Source organism: Saccostrea echinata, unplaced genomic scaffold, assembly GCF_033153115.1.
Source record: "Saccostrea echinata isolate AGI-Se365-2 ecotype Australia unplaced genomic scaffold, CSIRO_AGI_Sech_v1 ptg000033l, whole genome shotgun sequence".
In the NCBI taxonomy this organism is placed as follows: Eukaryota; Metazoa; Mollusca; class Bivalvia; order Ostreida; family Ostreidae; genus Saccostrea; species Saccostrea echinata.
In genome coordinates, this window is record NW_026889782.1 from 4,507,481 (window position 1) to 4,523,832 (window position 16,352).

General features: G+C 33.7%; 1 protein-coding gene across 1 annotated transcript in view; it reads right to left on the reverse strand.

Annotated features, from left to right (window-relative positions):
• The window catches only part of LOC133198954 (uncharacterized), a 119,440-nt gene that overhangs the window by 56,502 nt on the left and 46,586 nt on the right, over nt 1-16,352 (reverse strand). The window lies entirely within an intron of this gene.

The following is a 16,352-nucleotide window of genomic DNA, read 5'->3' on the forward strand; positions in this document are numbered from 1 at the left end:
GTAAAAACATTCAGGAAAAAAGTCCTTAGGTTTAGATATGTAGGAGCTATCTGGACAAATAAAATGAACCCTTTATGCAAGAGTTGACAAATCAAGAATACCAACAACTAGTATTTTTGTCATAAATGATCCAAAACAAAGTCCAAACACTTATCGACTCTCTTCCAAATGTACAACTAATTTGCATACCCCATAAGCAAATGAATCAATGTACTAAACATATCTCTTATATAAATATGTACAATTTCTCTGCACAACAAAGTCCTTACTTTGAAAACTGTTGATGGGATTATCCAGACATTTGACATACCAAAACCAGCAATATTTGGTATCAAAAATGATGAAGTTCAACAACTGCTCATTTTCCAAAAATGATCTAAATTCAAAATCAGAGCACCATGCACATCTTTAATGAAAGTTTATAACCTCATCTGCAAAACAAACAAGACCTTCTGATTTTAAAAACTGTTACAGTGGTTATCCTGAGAAACGATGTAAAGCTACATTATACATAAAAATGACTAAGTTGAACAACTGCTATTTTCCCTATAAATGAGTATAAACCATGCAACAACTTTCCAACAATTGTATTTGGTTTGTGTTTTATACCAGAGGCCATGAAAATCACAATTTTGAAAGAGGCATCATTGCTAATCATAACTTAATAATACACTTAGCATGCTTACTTTGATTTCTTAATACCCAGAGGCAGATCAGAGGAACAAAGAAAATCAAAGGCCTTAATGCCTGAGAGACGCATCACATTGAAGATAGAAAACTCAAAAAAAAATTCTCAGAAAAATTCAGCAAACATGTTGAGGGAAAATCAGGAATAAAAAAAAATTAAAATATTGTTTCTTTGAGGTTAAAAAATGTTTTGTTTTTTTTTTTATTCTTTCATTATTATCATAGTAGGAAGATGAAATAATGAATGAGAATTTAGAAAGGAATGATTATTGGATAATTCTATATAATTTAATATCTGATTTTTTTTTTTTAGTTTCTTTCATTTTGTGAACTTTTTTAAATATCAATACTTTGTCTTAGACTAGTTTTCTCAATCAAAAATGGCATAATACGTAAACCATAGTGCAATACATGAAATGTTCATATAAATAATACAGGACTAAAAACAAAAAACAAAAAACAATCGGGTGTGGTATACCGTATACTATGAAACCCATCAATGGTGGCCAATTTGCTCCGATATATTTTCAATAAAATTGGTTATAAAACCTTGGCGGTAAGGATTGAACTCAAAACGTCTTATGTTTATAAGGTATTAGTAATCCTATAAATTGAAATCCACAGTTATTGCAGTTTTTATCAGTCATTTAATCATATTCAACCGACATTTCACCAAAAACCGATCATTTCACCATTTCATGTCACCTTCGTGGAATGTTTTTCCCGAAAGGTGGCGCTTGTTGCAAATTTTTTTTCAGTTGGACATCTTACTATTTGTTTCATTGAGTGAAAAAATAATAATATCCCTTCTATTTCTATAAAAACAACCATCTTGTTCCTATTGCTAGTGATGTTTTATAAAATAAAATTATTATATGTTTTTCTCAGATATTCGTACAAGCAATGTCGCCTTACAAGGCCTAATCATTTATAGTACGAGTTGTTGTGATGCAAAGAGATCTTACTTCGCGTAGCGCACGTTTGTTTGTTGTTGTTTTATCTCTTTTTGATTTTGTTTTTGTTTCTTTTTTTTGTTGTCTTTGTTGCTTTCAAAGTAAAAACAACAAATATATGTGAGATTTTATGTTATTTGATATTTAAAAATAGACAATGAATATCACCAACTTGTCAATAAACATTTGCACTATTTTCAATGGCGTATTTAGAATCAATATTGTGGAGTCCTTTGTCTCCGCAATAATTGAAAGAAAGAATTGGGGGTCATCAGCAATGAGGCTACATCGCTGATAGCGATGCACCTCAAAAATGCATTTCCACAATATAATCAGTAGTACCCCACCCCACAGGAACCACTGACCCTGGGGCCACATATTTCACAATTTTGGAAAAGGCACCTTTGCTCATCACAAATGGTTGATTTATACCAAAGAGCAGATTACAAGGCATAAATTCATTTTCATGATCATTTGAACTTTCTCTCTCTCTCCCACCCCATGATAACCCTGACCCAGAGGCCATGAAATTCATCATTTTGGAAGAGGCATCCTTCCTTATCATAACTATGTACATGGTTTATTGGTTTAATACCAAGGAGGAGAGGAGAAGATTTTCAAGGAAATAATGCATTTTCACTATACAATGTATAAATCATTAGAGCCCCGCCTAACACCAGAACACCTGACCCAGGAATTTATGCTTAAAGAAGTACCTTTGCTCATCATAACTATGTAATTAGATCATTGGCAAAATACCATGGACCAGAGGAGAAGATTTTCAAAGAATTAATGCATTTTCACTGTATAATCAATGGAGCCCCATCCTTACACCAAAAATTACCCCTGACCCAGGGGCCTTGAAAATCACAATTTTGGAGCAGGCACCCTTCCTCATCATAACTATGTACATAGTTTATTGGCTTAATACCCAGGAGCAAAGGAGAAGATTTTCAGAGAACTAATGTATTTTCACTATATAATCATTAGAGCCCCGCCATGTTAAACACCAGAACCCCTGACCCAGGGCCTTGAAAATCACAATTTTGGAAGAAGTTCCCTTCCTCATCACAACTACATTGTATGTACATAGTTCATTGGTTTAATATCCAGGAGAGAGGAGGAGATAATTTCAAATAATCAATGCATTTTCACTATCTAATCATTAGAGCCCTGCCCTGACACCAGAACCCCTGACCTAGGGGCCTTGAAAATCACAATTTTGGAAGAGGACCATTCCTTTACTTTTTTCATTGCATTTGCCTAGCAAAGAATAAAAAACAAAGTGTTACACTTGATGCATTTAAGACTTTAAATTTTTTGCCAAGCTTATAATATTTGTTTTTCAAGTAATGATATATGCTGGAAAAAATGTTAATGCATATTTTGGAGCTGAGCAGAATACCAAAGTCAATATTCAAATACCAGTCTCAAAAGCACCCGCCCGTCAGACAAAACAGGTAAAATCTAATTGGTTCAATGCACTAACTGGTAAAATCAGTCCGTTTGTCTGAGGTTTGATTTGGTTGGGTTTTAAAATTTATATTTTCTATTTGATCTTATAGACGCTTTAACTATTACCAAAACACTTTAATAAAAACCATTAAAGTTAATCATGATTATTTTAAAACATACTTCCACCATGATGGGTCTAAAATATTTCGATGAGGCGGTACCAGGGAAGAAAAAGTGTGTTATTTGTTAATTAATCCATATGATATTAATTAACATCCTTATGCATTCCAACGCAACATATAAACAAATATTGAAGACTTCAATAGTTATCAAGTCCCAGCGTTAAAGCATTACTTAAGTACGAAAGGTATAACAACATCCATGTACAGAAAAGCTCATTTGATAAAACTGTGTGAATTGGCAAGAGAAATAGACCTAGAAGATATAGAAACAAAAGATGATTATTATATGATAAAAGTTTTGGACTGGTGAAAATTTGTTTAATCCCATGAAACGTTTTAAATTGCCTGTGATGATTTTTTTTTTTTCACGAAGACTGCAATACATGTATTTGCAACTTCTATTAATTTGTTATTCAAATATTTTTTGATGTTATATTTTACCGTATTTCTTTCAAAAATTTATAATTCCAATTATTTGCAGATTTTGGTAATTTTGTAAACATAACACTAAATTAATTTAATGATATAATTTACTTGAAACAAGAAGCCCAAGGGCCTTGAATCGCTCTTCTGATAAATTGTACAACCTATCACTTCTATTTGATGCATCTAAGTATCCTGTATATTAAGAAAAAGCCTTGAAATTCCAAAAGTAGGTCGTCATGACCTACATTTTGGTTAAAACATGCTGAAAACCCAAGATGAATCAACTGACGAAGTGTGAAGCCCCTTATTATCCTAAATCTTCAGATAAAGCCATGAGATTATGAGATTCCAAACTTTTTGGTAAACATACTCCTTGTCTCAAAAATGCCTCAACTGACAAAGTTTAATGATTTTAAGACTCTTATTATTTGAAATACTTAGATGTTGCCTTGCAATTCCTTGCAATTCCAAAAGTAGGTCACTGTGACCTACTTTTTAGTTGACACACTCTGAGGTCCCAAAATGCATCAACTGACAAAGCTTAATGATTCTTAGCCAATAAGGACCTGAGATATTTAAATATAGCCACAAAATTTCATAAGAAGTTTACAGTGACCTACTTTCTGGTTGGCGTTCTCCAAGGATCCAAGATGCATCAATTGACAAAATTTGATGATTCAAATCCAATTAGTTCTTGAGTTTTATAAATATAGCCATAAAATTTCAAAAGTAGGTCAGGGTGACCAACTTTTAGTTGATGTTCTCCCATGACCCAAGATGCATCAATTGACAAAGTTTGATGATTCTAAGCCAGTAAGTACCAGATATACTTAGATATATCCATAAAGTTTCACCATGACCTTCTTTTTGGTTGGCATTCTAATGAGGACCTAAGATGCATCAATTGACAAAGTTTGATTATTCTTAGCCAATTAGGACCTGAATTATTTAATATAGCCATAAAATTTCAAAAGTTGGTCATGGTGACCTACTTTTAAGCAGATGTACTCCAAGGACCCAAGATGCATCAATTGACAAAGTTTGATGATTCTTAGCCAAATAGTACCTGAAAATATTTAAATAGTACCATAAAATTTCAAAAGTAGGTCATGGTCACGGTACAACAACTGGAAAGTAGGTCACGGTGATCTACTTTTCAGTTGTTGTACTTCGAGGACCCAAGATGTATCAACTGACAAAGTTTGATAATTCTCAGCCAATTAGTTCAGTCCCTGAAACGTCTACTTTCCCACTTGAATGGTGAGCGAACGCTGAACGAATGGTGAATGAACGCTGAACGAACACAGAGCGACCAGTGAATGAACAATACGTGAACGCTGAACGGTACTTGGTGAACGGTTTGTATACGGTGAGCAAATGCAGAACGTGAACAGAGTGCAAACGCGAGCAAAAAGTGAATGGTGAACGAACGGTGAATACAAGATGAATAATTTATTCGGAATGCCTCTGATCTTTTCCTTGCATTGAAAATATTCAACTACATTCTAATGTCAGGTGTCAAAAAACAAATAAATAAACAAATCCATGAATAAAAAAATAAATAATAAAATAAATGTTCCAAAATTGGCCTAAGAAAGACAATACATATACATGCATTAAGTAAAACTAATGAGTTTCTTACAATATTTTCTGCACATAAGTATGATGTTTAAACATTTTTAATTACATGATTTTTATCGTGGAAAAACATTGCAATTGTTACTGAACCCTGTAGTTTAAAAAGATAAAATTATTCTAGTTGTAATATAAATATGTTTATTCTTATTTGATATATAAAATCATAACAAATAATGTGGAACTACTGACTTATAGAATGAATTACAACTTTTGTAACATCCCTACATGTATTTCTGTGCCAAGGCTATTCTGTGTAAAATAATGAGAAACTAGAAATATGTCCATAGGACATGAATGCCCCGCCGAGGCTATATTAGTAATGCAGCATGAAAGTTTGTACTAATGTATGAAATTTGATGAGAATATCTTGAATAGTTTCTTTAAAATTGAAATTTAAATCTAAAAAGTTGGATATAGGTGATAAATTCTCACCAAATTATACATAAGTGCATAAGCTTACATAAATATATCTTAAATGGTTTCTTTAAAATTAATCAAAATGCAAATTTAAGAAAAAGTGAAGTCAAGGTCACAGGAAAGTTCAAGTGATTTTGATGCAGTTGAATAGTTCTCACAAATACATATCAGCATATTAAGTTTGATAAAAATATTTTGAATGGTTTATTTAAAACTGAGCTAAACACTAATTTAAAATAAATGAAGTTAAGGTCAAAGGAAAGGTCAAGGTCAAAACATGTTGATGCAGTTGAAAAGGTAACATCAGTATGTATAAGCAAAAGAAGATTGATTAAAATATTACACATGGTTTCTTTAAAACTGAATTAAACACAAATTGAGAAAAGTGAGGTCAAGGTATGTATCAACATATGAAGTTTGACACTAACTTAAGAAAAGTGAGGTCAAGGTAAAAAAAATATTGATGAAGTTTGATAACACTATATTGAATGGTTTCTTTAAAACTGAGCTAAAATCTAATTTAAGAAAAGTGAGGTCAAGGTCAAAGGAAAGGTCAGGGTAAAAAATATTGATGCAGTTGAATAGCGCTCAAGGCTCTCATCAGTATGTATCAGCATATGAAGTTTGATAAAAATATCTTGAATGATTTCATTAAAACTGAGCTAAACACTAATTTAAGAAAAGTGAGATCAAGGTCAAAGGAAAGGTCAAGGACAACAAGAGGCCCAAGGGCTTTGAATTGCTCTTCTGATAAACTGTACAACCTATCACTTCTATTTGAAGCCTCTAAGTAAATCTCTTACATTGGCCTCTCTTGGTCTTTAATGAACATTTAATAAGACAAGTTATTTTTGTCTCATTTTTATTTATCTTTTACTTACAAGACTATCTGATCATTAAAACTATGAAAGTACTTTTTGTATTATACAATAAAATTCTTGCATAATTCTCTTATTCTATTTACCTTTCAAGTACATTATTTACAGTGATTAATTATCAAAAGTAAATGGCAAAGGGGAATAAATCCTCTCGGTAGAATACAAATTAATAGATCCTTGGCCAGGACCAGAACACTTGACTAGATGGTCTAGATGTTCAAAAATCTGGTAAAAATACCCTTCCTTTTAAAACTTTTCCTCTGCCTCTGATATGCCCTGGAGCAGAGAAGATTTTCAAAGAAATAATGCATTTTTACTACAGATTCACTATATTATCAATAGAACCCCCCCCCCCCCCCTCCACACCGAGAAACACCAGAGCCTCTCACCCTGGGACCAGAGGTTTGCACATCATAAGTAATCACTTTGTTTATCTGCTTAACACTAAGGAGCAGACAGGATTATTTAATAGAATTAATGTACATTATCAAGAGCCCAACCCTTACACCAGCACATCTGACCCAAGGGTCGTGCAATTTACTACTCTGGAAGAAGCACTCTTGCTCATCATAACTATACACTTAGCTTCTTTGCTTTTTATCCAGAAGTAGAAAAGAATATTTTCAAAGAAATTTTTCTTTTTCACTATATAATCAATAGAGCCATAGAGCCCCCCCCCCCTTCTCTTTTCACCAGAACCCTTGACCCTGGGGCCATGAAATTCAAAATTTTGGAAGAGGCATCCTTGATTATCACAACAATGTACTTGGTGTGTTTAAATAATACCCAGGAGCAGAGAAGAAGTTTTTAAAGAATTAATGCATTTTCACTATATAATAAATAGAGCCCCACCCTAACACCAGAACCCCTGATCCAGGGGCCATGAAATTCACAATTTTGGAAGAGGCACCCTTGCTTATCATAACTATGTATTTATTTTTTTTCAATAATACCCAGGAGTAGAGAAGAAGATTTTCGAAGAAATAATGCACTTTCACTATATGATCTATATAGCCCCACCATAGCACCAGAGTCTCTGACCCTGGGGCCATGAATTTCGCAATTTTGGTAGAGTCACCCTTGCTTATCATAACTATGTATTCAATTTGTTTCAATAATACCCAGGAATAGAGAAGATTTTCAAAGAAATAATGCACTTTCACTATATGATCTATGAGGGGCATTTCAAAAGTTCTGGCAACTGGTATATAAAATTTTAACTACGTTACGGATTAAATGACTCTGAAACCACTGTAAAGCTTAGGCAAATATGCATTAGTAGTGATGTCATTTTACATAATGACGTATAGGTCTGATAAAATGACGTCATAATTAGGTATACTCTGTATACTGGGCGTAAAAATGACTGATAAGGAGAACAATTTTTTTGTTGAGCAAAGAGCGTATTGCAAAATTCGCTCATTGCTTGGCTTTACGGCAACAGAAATAAAAGCCAATTTAGATGTAGTATATAGAGAGCATGCTCTTTCATATCGAGCAGTAGCAAGATGGGTAGTTCAATTTAAAGAGGGTAGAAAATCAATTGAAGATGATCCCCGTTCGGGGCGTCCAGTTTGTGCATATGGCGAAAAAGAAATCGTCGCTGTTCAAAATACGATAGCTGATGATGCTAGATATACAGTTGAGGAAATAGCAGACTTAACTCACATTAATTCATCAGCAGTTTTTCGTATTTTAAAGGAAAACTTAAAGCTTAGGAAAGTCTGTGCTACATGGGTGCCGCATCTTCTCTCGGAAGAGCAAAAGTGCAGCCGGGTAGAAATGGCTTCACAGTTATTAACAATTTATGAAGATTGTGACCAAAGGCGAATAAATGAGATTGTAACTGGTGATGAAACATGGATACAATAATAAAGTTTGGATTGGTGAAAATGATACAAGGCCTCAAATTGCACGCAGAAACCGGTCTGTCCGGAGAGTAATGTACGCCTTATTTTTTTATTCTAAAGGCCCTGTTGCTCAAGTTCTGGTTCCAGAACACAGCAGTGTTACTGGTCAATTTTATGCTGAGAATGTCTTGTCTCAGGTTGTAGAGCACTATAAAACAACCCGACCAACAACCAGTACTAGAGGAATAAAGCTCCTCCATGACAACGCACCTGCCCATAGATCAGAGGTACAGGGTTCTCCACATTTCAAAATTTAACCATGGAGGAAGCTGTGCGAAGGCAAAATGTGACCGAAAACACAAATGCGTGTTAGACTTCCTAACCTTCATTAATCAATGATTGATTTCACAAAACTTAACCACTGCAACACAGAAAGTTGAAATAACCAATAATTTTTAAGCTAAAAAAATTAAAATAAAAAAAAGATTATTTATCTTACTTTACAAATGTACCAAAATTGGCCAAAAACTGTACGAACATTTTGAAGGAATTTAAAAAATATATATATTTTGATAGAGTAGCCATGGCAACATTATTCAAAAACTGATATACAGAATCGATGTTGCCTGTTGTATGAAACGTGTTATTTAAATATTACTAAAACTGATGAATGGGTAGTAATTTGAAAAAAAAGTTAACACACACACAAACGAACAGACGAACAAACACCGACATCCTTTCATAGCCTTAGCTTTTTTAACTGCATGGTCTATGAAACTTACTGATGGCATACATGGTAAAAGTAACTTAATATAACCAGGGGCATAAATTTGACATAACTGTAATATTGCTTTCTCTGTTCTGCTTTTTTTTCTAAACTGTATTACATTTTCACCGAGTTTCCTCCATTGTTTACATCCACGTGCCCCAGTGCTAAAAATAGCTCCACGCGATGTTTCATAAAAACGGGAGGTAACTCTAAAACTAAGACGGCGATTGGCACTTGCGTAAATTTTATCAAAAAAAGATAAAATAGTAGATACTGAAAAACAAGGCATGAGGAATTGATTAAATACAAAGAATAGGAAATTCTTCAACGGTTAACTTTTTCTGGGCTCAGAAACTTGAATCGAATGCTTGTCAATTATCATGTTGTTATTGCTCGTTATGTCTTCTTTTTGTAAATCTTTATAGTGAACATGTTGGAATTCCCCGAAATTACATGTGTATAGGTTAATTAACTCTCAAGATATTGATCATCAGCTGATTGACTCTCCATCGTCACGCTTCACAGCATTGTGGCCGATCAACTACCGTGTTTGTTTAGCACAGTCCGCTTTCTATCGAGGCATGGAGGTGCATGGCTGTCGTAGTATAAACACAATTAACTACTCAAGTCATCAAAAAGTAGATGTCAATACTGAAATGCAATAAAAATTTAATCATGGCAACCGCCGATTTTGACCATGGCGCAGCTCGTTTAACCATGGCGCAATAAATTTAACCATGGTGGGCCGCCATGGTAAAACCTGTTGTGGAGAACCCTGAGGTAGTAACCAAATATTTAAAGTTAAATGGTATTGCTGTTTTACCACATCCACCCTACAGTCCTGACCTAGCTCCATGCGATTTTTGGTTGAATGCCGTTATCAAAGAAGCCCTCCGAGGACGGCGATTTCAAAGTTGTCATGCAGTCGGAAGTGCCATATTCCAGTGTATGAAGCATATACCGAAAGAGGACTATAGGGCAGCATTTTCATTGGCAATCCATTGGATTTCAAGACTGAATAAGTGTGTCCAGGTCAACGGAGTCTATTCTGAGGGATTGATATAATTTAATTTATGATAATGACGCTCATTAATTTACTGCACACCAGTTGCCAGAACTTTTGAAATGCCCCTCGTATATAGCCCCACCCTAACACCAGAACCCTTGACCCTGGGGCCATAAATTTCATAATTTTGGTAGAGGGTGCAATGCTTATTACAATCATGCCAACAGTTTGACTGCTTAATGTCCAGGAGTAAAGATTTTTAAAGATAGCACTAATTTTGATGGTTTTAGCCCCATCCCTCAGGCCCCAGGGGGGGGGGCAGGGACCATGAAATTCACAATTTTTGTACCCCTTCACCCATTGATGCTATATGCCAAAATTGGTTGATATTGGTTCAGTGGTTCAAGAGAAGAAGCTGAAAATAGTCAAAAGTTTACGACCGACAGACGACGGACGACGCACGACGAATGAAAACAGATAGAATACATGTAGGTCACCTGAGTGACTCAGGTGACCTAATAAACCCTTGCAATTCCAAAGGTAGGTCATCATGACCTACATTTTAGATGAAATACTCTGAGAACCCAAGATGATTCTAAGCCAATTAGTACCTGAGAGTTGGTCTTAGTGACCTACTTATAACTTGTCATTATCTAAGGACCAAAGATGCATCAACTAAGTTTGATGATTCTAAGCCAATGAATACCTAAAATATCTTTAAAATTATAACCATAAAATTTCAAAAGTAGGTCACAGTGTCCTACTTTTCAGATGACATACTCTGAGGACCCAAGATGCATCAGCTGACAAAGTTTGATGATTCTAAGCCAATTACAGTACCCGCATTGTTATTCTTTACAATTCTATCGTGTCCTATCGTGCGTTTATCCTATCGTATCGTGCGTGTATCCTGTCGTATCGTGCGTGTATCCTATCGTATCCTATCGTATCGTGTTTTCCGTGTATCAGGTTTTGCGTTTTCCATCGTGTTTTCCGTTTATCAGGTTTTGCGTTTATCGTGAAGATCGTTTATCGAAGTTCTATCGTGTAACGTGTTTTGCGTTTATCGTGTGCATTCGGAAACCCTCGCTCTTTATCTTTACCTTGAGAAGAAACTCCCGAGATATCTCGAGTTCATTTTTCGTTTTGTTATTTTATTTACGATTCATTTAACTGTTGAACAGAGAGAGAAATATTAATAATTCAATTCTGGTATAAATATTAAGAAAATAAATAAATAATAAACAAACGTCAAGTACCGGCCGTGACCAAGCAGAGAGCGTAAATCGAAAGTTAAATCCTATTTAGCACATGAAATAATCGGTCTACTAGTCATTCGTTATTATTTTTTTTTTTAATTCATATTGTCGAATTGTAAGAAAATTTTTTTTTTTTCAAAAATAGAAATATTACAATTTCTTTAAACAGTCAGAGTCACAAAAGGTAGACCTTTATTAACATTCTTTTGATAATTATAGATACGTAAAACAGTTTTTACATGTATGTGTGCAAAAAATAAATTAATTTAAAAAATATCAGCATCTATATAAGGCCTTTTTTCTTTTATCAATAACGGAATTAATCAACACCAAATTATTCATTTTTCAGAAACACAAGTACATGCACTTTTATTAATATTTTAAAAAGCATCATCTGGTAACATGGTTATATTTTTATGCCTCTAGTCTAAATGTATGACTTGTACAATCAATCATTTAAAGGATTGTTACCAAATAATTCATAAAGGCATATACAATGTAACGATCTTGATAACATTTACAAATTTTGTCTGTACGCGCAAGTATGTAGTTCCTATTTATTTTTTCTCTCTATTTATTTGTTTCTCTAATATGTTTCACTAAAAAATAAATTACAATTTATAATGCATGAGGATGCTCGATTCAATTCATCATATGCTAATTATATACTATAATGTATATGTTTTACCACTTATACTTACTAATGCTTTTCGAAAATAAAAAAGAATCATTATACATCTTACCTATTTTCGGCGTGGAAATGAACTGAGGATATACTGTAACTGACAGACGGAAGCGCTCCCATACGAAGAGAACTGACACCTCTGTGTACCTTCCTAATCAGTACACTGTCTTCTTGGCAGGTCAAGAACCCCCTCCCCCCCCCCCTTTACAATAATATGACACCTTGGCCCATGTGTATTCAATGTTGACATACCTGAACTGCTCTCTCACCCGGTGTCAAGTATTTACCTTGAATCTACTGGGTATCAATATATAATGCATCAACTCATTTTCTGGATAATGTTCATAATTTGTATGAACAACACTTAAAGAATGATTTTATACACTGTAGTAAGACAATAAGGAAAATTTACACTTCAGTTACAGATTAAAAATTGAATAAATGAATCAAATGAGATATAGGCGAGATTTGTCCCAACACTCCATTGATTTAATTCATTTGTATACCTTTGTATACGTCTTATTGGTTTACAGTCTTAGACATGATTGTTATGATCGAATTAAAAAAAAATATTAATCGAAGAATTTGGTAAATAATTTTTATAGTGCCCCCCCCCCCCCCCCACCCAAACCGCTGACTGTGCCTCAGGTGGGATTAAGACTTACATAATTTACTAAGTTTTGTTTAATTTTGCCGATATAGTCATATATAAGATAAGTTTAGTAACAATTGATACAAAGTCTAATAGAAATAATTTACAATCACATGTATTCAGTTCGAAAATCTGCTAGTCATATTGCCAATATTTGTGTGTGTTTACTAATATATTGTAAACAAGAGTATGTTAGTTATTTAATACCAAGTTTAAATACCTGATAAAAATATTCACATCATTGTAAGCTTAGAAAAAACGTAGCTATAATAGATACAAATTCTGTTAATGTGAATAGCTTTTCCGCGAAAAGAATCCTGCTTTTCCGCGATTATATTTTTTGCCTTACTGCGATTTAATTAAGCATTTATCTCTTCCGTAATAATTAGCCAGGTAAAAACTCTTTCTCCCTGCCATCAACCGGCTTCAGTCAATCTTTTTTTTAGATTGTTGTCAGTATTCGTTTTGTTTCTACACGAATCTCGGCAGTCTTTTGCATCGGTTGCAATTGTGGCTTTGCATATTTTATCTTCATCGGTAAGACACATTTTTTAAAACATTGACCTTTCTATATACTTAAATCCATCGTTTGTAATACATTTGTTACCACGATTTGCTTCGTTATGAACAATTTTCATGGCATCTTAAACATCACCGACCAGTGTAAAATGTGATTCATTCAATTTTTCCCCTGTGTGGTCGTACCGAGCAGAACTTTATAGGGAGATACATGATAATCCGGGTAAATATCAGCAACAGTTTGATGTTAAGTGCTTACCGTGACCATTTTAAAATCGTGGAAAGAAGTATGGAAAAAAGGAGGAAACATACAACTTACAGTAAAATTCAATCGCGGAAAAACAGTATAGGGTAGACGCGGAAAAGCAGACAGAATGCAAAAATAAATTCGCGGAAAAGCTTTCTCGTGAAGAAAGCATTTTCATTTCTTTAGGGGTGGGGGGGGGGGGGGGGGGGTCTAAAAAGAAATATTTTGACAAGCAAACAAAAGAGGCTATAGACATTTATTGTTGATGGGCGATATTATATAAGCATTATATTTTTACTCTACACTACACATCTTGGTACACTGTAACATTTTTAGGTACAGAGTGCGTGCTCCCTTCTGGATCCTACAGGCCTGTAACATTGGAAATACCAGAGAATAAATACAAAAAGAATGGAAATGCGATATTCTTTTTGGATACTCCAATGTAGATTATCTAGTGACGTTTATTAATTTTGTTAAATTCGATTTCTTTCGGCCGTTATCCTTTTTCATATATACATATACAACGTATGTACTTGGAATATTTAAATGATTAATTTTCTTTGTTTACCGGATATGTGTGACATATATATTTATATAAGAGAGATTATTTAATCACAGTCAAGTGCACAGCCTGTCTCAACGCAACTAGCATATTTCAGCAAATCACGTGTTTAAAACGTAAAAAAAATAATATAAATTAAAGCAAATACATAAAAACTTTGAGGAGATAATGTAACTTTAAAATGTAATATTTTTTTCTTATTTTTTCCTCTAAACTGACTAGTAAATTATTTTCGTAAGATTTGAATTATTAAATTCCGATTATTAAAATTAATGCGATTTTGGATGCAATGCAGACTTCTAGCAGAAGATGTTGAATCCAAATATTTCATTTATTACAAAGAGTTCTTTCGGATATATACTCAATATTTATTAATAAATTTATAAGATTTTAGTTGTTAAAATACTGAATATATTTATAGCCTTTCATGAATTATTGCACCTGGGTGTAAAACTTCGCTCGTCTACGGGATTTTTGAGCCACCATTAAATTAAAATCTCCGTAAATAAACGACTAAAATTCAAGTTTAACGATTCGAGGGAATTTCGACATTTGAATAATTATACAAACAATCACATAATTTCCACCATAGATGGCAATCTTGTCTAAAATAATTACAGCTTGAATTTGGTGACGATCCATTTTATGGACAAAAAATAGCATGGTTCTTGTACAAAGCATAGAACTTTACTTCAAATGTTTAATCATAATACATTTAAGATATTTCAACATTTAGTAAGTAATTAAAATCAGCATAATAGAGTGTATCTAAAAAGGAAACAATTCGTCTTGTCAAAAAAAGTTTCGCATTTTGAAACAATCCTATCAGGTTTTGCGTTTTTCCTATCGTGAAGATCGTTTATCAGGTCTATCGTGTTTTGCGTTTATCGTATTTTACGTTTATCGTGTTTTGTGTTTATCGTGTTTTGCGTTTATCCTATCGTGCGTGTATCCTGTCCTATCGTGCGTGTATCCTATCGTATCGTGCGTTTATCCTATCGTATCATGCGTGTATCCTATTGTATCGTGTATCCTGTAAAGAATAACGATGCGGGTACTGTAATACCTAATATATTTAAATAAAGCCATAAAATTCAAAATAGGTCACAGTGACCTCCTTTTCAGTTGACAAACTCTGTGGACCCAAGATGCATCAACTGACAAAGTTTGATGATTCTAAGCCAATTAGTACCCGAAATATTTAATTAAAGCCATAAATTTTCAAAAAGTAGGTCACGGTGACCTACTTTTCAGTCGACCTATTCCCAAGACTCAAGATGCATCAACTGACAAAGTTTGATGATTCTTAGCCAATATTACCTGAAATATTTAATTATAGTCATATAACTTGAAAAGTAGGTCATGATGACCTACTTTTCAGTTGACAATTTTTGAGGACCCAAGATGTATTTACTTACAAAGTTTTCTGATCATAGGCCTTAAAATGTCCAAATTATGCTTCTAAAACACTTTGAAATCGAATGCCTGCAAAGTTCAAAAAGTAGGTCACTGTGACCTACTTTTTAATAAATATGTTTTAGGGTCCCAAGATGCATCATCTTACAAGATTTAATGGTTCTAAACCTCTCAGTATTCGAATTAATTACCTTAATTGTTTTGGAAAAGATTAGCCATAAAATTCAAAAAGTAGGTCAAGGTGACCTACTTTTTTGTCTACGTACTCCAAGATCAAAAGATACATCAACTGACAAAGTTTGATGATCAAAGGCCTTAAATTGTTCAAAATATGCCTCTAAATCCTTTTGAAAAAGAATGGCCTCAAAATTTCAAAAGTAGGTCACCATGACCTACTTTTGAGTCAACATGATAAGAGGTCCTTAGATGCATCAACTGACGAGATTTGATGATTCTAGTCCTTATAGTAAGCAAAATATCAACATTTTAATAAAATGTAATTTTTGGTCAAATTTGAAGTGACCTTGAGACCACGCCCTTTGCTCCAGGGTAAATCCCCGTGCAAATTTTAATCTACAACATATCCTCATCATTTTGTATAAGTTTGGTGATAATCTGCCAAGTGGTTCTTGAGAAGAAGATTTTTTAGCAACCAGTACTTTTGTTATTATTTTCCTAATTATCTCCCCTTGTTTAAGGGTCACAACCCTAGTTTTAGTATAAACCAGAGCCCTTGGGCTAAGGATAC